Genomic DNA, 8,491 nt, shown 5'->3' on the forward strand with positions numbered 1-8,491 from the left:
ATTTCTTAAAAACCGTGGATATTAGTCTTCAATTTTGGAATTTTTTTACTTTTTTCGCCAGAAAATAAAAATTGCCGAAACGTTTACCATGGTCCCTAATACCCTCTGGGAGTCTAATTGGGTTGGTGGAACCATCCAATTTGCCTTTAAACGACCAATTTAATTACTAGTTTACAACTTGCACGGATTTCATTAACTCAAGCCTATTACGAACATTTATGACAACATATAATGATAATATATGGATCTCATCGGCATTATATGATCCGGATATGTATTCCCTAGAATATTAAAGCTTTTGGATACCAGACCCTGAATACTCCAAAATATCTCAAAAAACCTGTATATTAGCCTTCAATTTTAAATTTTTTTGACTTTTTTCACTTGAAAATAAAAATTGCAAAAATGTTTACCATGGTCCCTAATGCCATCCGGGAGTCCCATTGGGCGGGTGGAATCATCCAATTTGCCTTTAAACAACCAATTTACCGGTTTACAACTTGCACCGATTTTATGAACTCAAGTCTACCACGAACATTTATGACATCATATAATGATCATATATGTTTCCAAACAGCATTATATGACCCCGAGATATATCCTCTAAAATTTCAAGACTTTTCGACACCCGGCCCTAAAACCTCAAAAATTTCTCAAAAAGCGTGGATATAGTCTTCTATTATGAAATTTTTTGACTTTTTTTGGCCCGGAAATAAAAATTGCCGAAATGTTTACCATGGTCCCTAATACTATCCCGGAGTCCAATTAGGTTGGTGGAACCATCTAATTTGCCTTTAAACGGCCAATTTAATTGCCGGTTTACTACTTGCACGGATTTCATTAACTCAAGCCTATTACTAACATTTATGACACCATATAATGATCATATATATTTCTTAATGGCATTATATGACCACGAGATGTATTCCCTAGAATATCAAGGCTTTAGGATACCGGACCCATGATCCTCCAAAATTTCTCAAAAAGCGTGGATATTATCCTTCAATTTTGAATTTTATGACTTTTTTTCGCCATAAAATAAAAATTGCCGAAACGTTTACCATGGTCCCCAATGCCATCCGGGAGTCTCATTGGGTGGGTGGAACCATACAATTTGCCTTTAAACGACCAATTTACCAGTTTACAGATTGCACCGATTTCATGAACTCAAGCCTACCACGAACATTTATGACATCATATAATGATCATAGATGTTTCCAAACAGCATTATATGACCCCGAGATGTATCCTCTAAAATATCAAGACTTTTCAACACCGAGCCCAAAACTTCCAAAATTTCTCAAAAAGCGTGAATATTAGTCTTCAATTTTGGAATTTTTGACTTTTTTTCTCTTGAAAATAAAAATTGCCGAAATGTTTACCATGGTCCCGTATGTCCTCCGGGAGTCCAATTGGGTTGGTAGAACCATCCAATTTGCCAAAAAAAGGCCTATTAAATTACCGGTTTACAACCTGCACGGATATCATTAACTCAAGCCTATTACGAACATTTATGACAACATATAATTATCATATATGGTTCTTAACGGCATTATATGACCTCGAGATGTATTCTCTAGAAACTCAAGGATTTTTTTATACCGGGCCCCAAAACCTCAAAATTTTCTCAAAAAGCATGAATATTAGCCTTTAAATTTGGAATTTTTATACTTTTTTTTTACCCGAAATAAATAATTTCCGAAATATTCACCATGGTCCCTAAAAACTTCGGGAATCCAATTGGGTGGGTGAAACTATCCAATTTTCCTTTAAACTGCCTATTTAACGGCCTTTAACTTGCACCGATTTCATTAAATCAAGCCTACTACGAACATTTATGACAACAACAAATGATCATACATGGTTCCAAATGGCATTAAATGACCCAAGATATATCCCCTTTAATTTCAAGATTTTTCGACACCGGGCCCCGAATCCTCAAAAATTTCCCAAAAAACGTGGTTATTAGCCTCCAATTTTGAATTTTTTGACTTTATTTTGCCAGGAAATAAAAATTTCCGAAATGTTTACCATGGTCTCTAATGTCATCCAAGAGTCCCATTGGGTGGGTGGAACCATCCAATTTGCCTTTAAACGACCAATTTACTGGTTTACAACTTGCACTGATTTCATTAAATCTAGCCTACCACGAAAATTATGACGACTAATAATGATCATATATGGTTCCAAACAACATTATATGACCCCGAGAAGTATCCTCTAAAATATCAAGACTTTTCAACACCGGGCCCTAAATCATCTAAAATTTCTCAAAAAGCGTGGATATTAGTATTCAATTTTGGAATTTTTTGACCTTTTTTCACTTGAAAATAAAAATTGATGAAATGTTTACAATGGTCCCTAATACCCTCTAGGAGTCCAATTGGGTTGGTAGAACCATCCAATTTGCCTTTAAAATGCCTATTTATAACCGATTTACAACCCGCACGGATTTCAATAACTCAAGCCTATTACGAACATTTACGACAGCATATAATGACCATATATGGTTCTCAACGGCATTTAATGACCCCGAGAAGTATTCTCTAGAAGTTCAAGGCATTTTGATACCAGACCCCAAAATCTCAAAAATTTCTAAAAAAGCGTGGATAATAGCCTTTATATTTGGAATTTTTATACTTTTTTTTTTTACCCGGAATTGATAATTGCAGAAATATTTACCATGGTCCCTAATAACCTTCGGGACTCCAATTGGGTTGGTGGAACTATCCAATTTGCCTTTAAACGACCTATTTACCGGCTTATAACTTGCACTGATTTCATTAACTCAAGCTTACCATGAACATTTATGACAACAAAAAATGATCATATATGGATCCAAACGGCATTAAATGACCCGCGATATATCCCCTATAATTTCCAGATTTTTCGACACCAAGCCCCAATCCTCCGAAATTTCACAACAAACGTGGATATTAGCTTAGCCTTCAATTTTGAATTTTTTGACTTTTATTTTTCCCGGAAATAAAAATTGCCAAAAATATTTACCATGTTCCCTAACGCCATTCGGGAGTCCCATTAGGTGGGTGGAACCATCCAATTTGCCTTTAAACGATCAATTTACCGGTTTACAACTTGCACCGATTTCATTAAATCAAGCCTACCACAAACATTTATAAGAACAAATTATGATCATATATGATTCCAAACAACATTATATGACCTCGAGAAGTATCCTCTAAAATTTCAAGACTTTTCGACAATGGGCCCCAAAACCTCCAAAATTTCTCAAAAACCGTGGATATTAGTCTTCAATTTTGGAATTTTTTTTATTTTTCTTCGCTTGGAAATAAAAATTGCCAAAATGTTTATCATGGTCCCTAATACCCTTCGGGAGTGTAATTAGGTTGGTGGAACCATCCAATTTGCCTTTAAACAACCAATTTAATTATTGATTTACAACTTGCACGGATTTCATCAACTCAAGCCTATTTCGAACATTTATGACAACATATAATGATCATGTATGGTTCTCAACGACATTATATGACTTCGAGATGTATTCTCTAGAATATTAAGATTTTTTGATACCGGGCCTTGAATCCTCCAAAATTTCTCAAAAAGCGTGGATATTAGCCTTCAATTTTGAATTTATTGAATTTTTTTCGCCTGAAATTAAAAATTGCCGAAATGTTTACCTTGGTCATTAGTTCCATCCAGGAGTCCCATTGGATGGGTGGAACCATCCAATTTGCCTTTAAACGACCAATTTACCGGTTTACAACTTGCACCGATTTCATTAACTGAAGCCTACCACGAACATTTATGAGATCATATAACGATCATATATGGTTCCAAACAGCATTATATGACCTCGAGAAATATCCTCTAAAATTTCAAAACTTTTCGACATCGGGCCCCGAAACCTCCAAAATCTCTCAAAAAGCGTGGATATTAGTCTTCAATTTTGTAATTTTTTGACTTTTTTTCGCACGGAAACAAAAATTGCCAAAATTTTTACTATGGTACTTAATTCCATCCGGGAGTCCCATTGGGTGGGTGGAACCATCCAATTTGCCTTTAAACGACCAATTTACCGGTTTACAACTTGCACCGATTTCATTAACTCAAGCATACCATGAAATAAATGACATCATATAATGATCATATATGGTTCCAAAAAGCATAATATGACCCCGAGAAGTATCCTCTGAAATTTCAAGACTTTTCGACATTAGGCCCCGAAACCTTCCAAAACTCTCAAAAAGCGTGGATATTAGTATTCAATTATGGAATTTTTTGACTTTTTTTCACACGGAAATAAAAATTGCGGAAATGTTTACTATGGTCCATAATTCCATCCGGGAGTCCCATTGGGTGGGTGGAACCATATAATTTGCCTATAAAGGACCAATTTACCGGTTTACAAATTGCACCGATTTCATTAACTCAAGCCTACCACGAACATTTATGACATCATATAATGATCATATATGGTTCCAAACAGCATTATATGACCCCGAGATGTATCCTCTAAAATTTCAAAACTTTTCGACACCGGGCCCCAAAACCTCCAAAATTTCTCAAAAAGCGTGGATATTAGTCTTCAATTTTGGAATTTTTATACTACCTCCGTTTCTTATTAGTTGCAACTTTGGGGTATTATTTGTGAGATATAAAATATTCCAAAATTACAACTAATACGAAACAGAGGTAGTACTTTTTTTTATCCCGAAAATATTATTTGCCAAAACATTTACAACGTTCCCTAATAACCTTCAGGAGTCCTATTGGATGGATGAAACTAACCAATTTGCCTTTAAACGGCCTATTTACCGGCTTATAACTTGCACAGATTTCATTAACTCAAGCCTACCGCGAACATTTAAGACAACAAAAAATGATCATATATGGTTCCAAACGGCATTAAATTACCCGAGTTATATCCCCTAGAATTTCTAGACTTTTCGACACCGTGCCTTAAATCCTACAAACTTTTCTTAAAAAACGTGGTTATTAGCATTCAATTTTGAATTTTTTAACTTTTAATTCGCCCGAAAATAAGAATTTCCAAAATGTTTACCATGGTACCTAATGCCATCCGATCCGGGAGTCCCATTGGGTTGGTGGAATCATCCAATTTGCCTTTAAACAACCAATTTAATTATCGGTTTACAACTTGCACGGATTTCATTAACTCAAGCCTATTACGAACATATATGACAACATATAATGATCATATATGGATCTTATCGGCATTATATGAACCGGAGATGTATTCCCTAGAATCTCAAGAGTTTTGGATACCGGGCCCCGAATCCTAAAAAAAATTTCAAAAAGCGTGAATATTAGCCTTCAATATTGATTTTTTTGACTTTTTTTTCGCCCGAAAATAAAAGTTGCCGAAATGTTTACCATCCGGGAGTCTCATTGGGTAGGTGGAACCATCCAATTTGCCTTAAAACGACCAATTTATTGGTTTACAACTTGCACCGATTTCATGAAATCAAACCTACCACGAACATTTATGACATCAAATAATGATCATAAATGGTTCCAAACAGTATTATATGACCCCATGATGTAACGTCTAAAATTTTATGACTTACTGACACTGGGCCCCGAAACCTACAAAATTTCTCGAAAAGCATGGATATTAGTCTTTAAGTTTGGAATTTTATAACTTTTTTTTCGCCTGGAAATAAAATTTGACGAAATGTTTACCATGATCCCTAATACCCTCTGTGAATCTAATTGGGTTGTTTGAACCATCCAATTAGCCTTTAACTTGCCAATTTAATTACCGGTTTACAACTTGCACGGAGTTCATTAACTCAAGCCTAGTACGAACATTTATGACAACATATAATGATCATATATGATTCTAACCGGCATTATATGACCCCGAGATGTATTCCCTTGAATGTCTAGGCTTTTGGATACCGGGCCCTGAATCCTAAAAAATTTCTCAAAAAGCGTGGATATTAGCCTTCAATTTTGAATTTTTTGACTTTTTTTTCGGTCGAAAATAAAAATTGCCGAAATGTTTACCAAGGTACCTAATGCCATCCGGAAGTCCCTTTAGGTATGTGGAACCATCCATTTTGTCTTCAAACGACCAATTTACCGGTCTACAACTTGCACCGATTTCATGAACTCAAGCTTATGACGAACATTTATAACATCATATAATAATCATATATGGTTCCAAACATTATTATATTACCCCTAGGTGTAACCACTAAAATTATATGACTTACTAACACCGAGCCTCAAAACCTACAAAATATCTAAAAAAGTGTGGATATTAGTCTTCGATTTTGGAATTTTTTGACTTTTTTTTGCCCGGAAATAAAAAATTTCGAAATGTTTACCATAGTCCCTAATATTCTTCGGGAGTCTAATTGGGTTGGTTGAACCATCCAATTTGCCTTTAAAAGACCAATTTAATAACCAGTTTACAACTTGCACGGATTTCACTAAATCAAGCGTATTACGAACATTTATGACAACATATAATGATTATATGTATGGATCTCATCGGCATTATATGACCCAGAGATGTATTCCCTAGAATCTCAAAACTTTTGGATACCTGGCCGTGAATCCTCAAAAAATTTCAAAAAGCGTGGATATTAACCTTCAATTTTGAATTTTTTGACTTTTTTTTGCCCGAAAATAAAAGTTGCCGAAATGTTTACCTTGGTCCCTAATACCATTCGGGAGTCTCAATGGGTGGGTTAAACCATCCAGTTTGCCTTAAAACGACCAATTTACCGGTTTACAACTTGCACCGATTTCATGAAATTAAACCTACAACGAACATTTATGACATCATATAATGATCATACATGGTTCCAACCAGCATTATATGACCCCGAGATGTAACCTCTAAAATTTTATGACTTACTTGCATTAGGTCCCAAAACCTACAAAATTTCTCAAAAAGCGTAGATATTAAGTCTTCAATTTAAGGATTTTTTTTTTTTGTTGAAAATAAAAATTGCCGAAATGTTTACCATCGTCCCTAATACCCTCCTGAAATCTAATTGGGTTAGTAGAACCATCTAATTTACCTATAAACGACCTATTTAATTGCCGGTTTACAAATCGCACGGATTTCATTAACTCGGTCCTATTTCGAACATTTATGACAATATATAATGATCATATATGGTTCTCAACGGAATTATATGACCCCGAGATGTATTCTCTAGAAGCTCAAGGCTTTTTGATACAGGGCCTCAAAACCTCAAAAATTTCTCAAAAAGCGTGGATATTAGCCTTTCAATTTGGAATTTTTATACTTTTTTTCTCCCGAAAATAATAATTGCCGAAATCTTTACCATGGACCCTAATAACATTCAGGAGTCCAATTGGGTGGGTGGAACTATCCAATTTGCCTTAAAACGGCCTATTTACCGGCATATAACTTGCATCGATTTTATTCACTCAAGCCTACCACAAAACCGAGAATTACCCTAACCCATTTTAATCCGTAAAAATCTGAATTAAACCCGACATACTGTACACCCAACCCAAATATAACCCGACCTTAACCTGACCTAAACCCGATAAGAAGTATGACCCGACGTGACCAGACTAAAGCATGACCTTACCCAAACCCGACTCGCATAGATTATGGAATTAATTCAAATTGACACAACCCGAATTGAATCGACCCAAACTCGACTCGTTTACCCAAATTGACAGCTCTACCTGAAACCTCCAAAATTTATCAAAAAGCGTGGATATTAGTCTTCAATATTGGAATTTTTTGACTTTTCTTCGCTTGGAAATAAAAATTGCCGAAATGTTTACTATGGTCCATAATTCCATCCGGGAGTCCCATTGGGTGGGTGGAACTATCCAATTTGCCTTTAAACGACCAATTTATCGGTTTACAACTTGCACCAATTTCATTTACTCAAGCCTACCATGAACATTTATGACATCATATAATCATCATATATTGTTCCAAACAATATTATATGACCCCGAGAAGTATCCTCTAAAATTTCAAAACTTTTCGACACCGGGCCTCGAAACCTCCAAAATTTCTCAAAAAGCGTGGATATTAGTCTTCAATTTTGGAATTTTTTTACTTTTCTTCGCTTGGAATTAAAAAATGCCGAAATATTTACCATGGTCACTAATACCCTTCGGGAGTCCAATTAGGTTGGTGGATCCTTCCAATTTGTCGTTAAACAACCAATTTAATTATCGATTTACATCTTGCACGGATTTCATTAACTCAAGCCTATTATGAACAATTATGACAACATATAATGATCATATATGGTTCTCAACGGCATTATATGACTTTGAGATGTATTCTCTAGAATATCAAGGCTTTTTGATACCGGGCCTTGAATCCTCCAAAATTGCTAAAAAAGCGTGGATATTAGCCTTCAATTATGAATTTTTTGACATTTTTTTCGCCCGCAATTAAAAATTTCCGAAATGTTTACCATGGTCCATAATTCCATCAAGGAGTCCCATTGGGTGGGTGAAACCATCCAATTTTCTT

The sequence above is a fragment of the Chenopodium album genome, chromosome 5 (assembly GCF_948465745.1).
Source record: "Chenopodium album chromosome 5, dcCheAlbu1.1, whole genome shotgun sequence".
Taxonomy (NCBI): Eukaryota; Viridiplantae; Streptophyta; class Magnoliopsida; order Caryophyllales; family Amaranthaceae; genus Chenopodium; species Chenopodium album.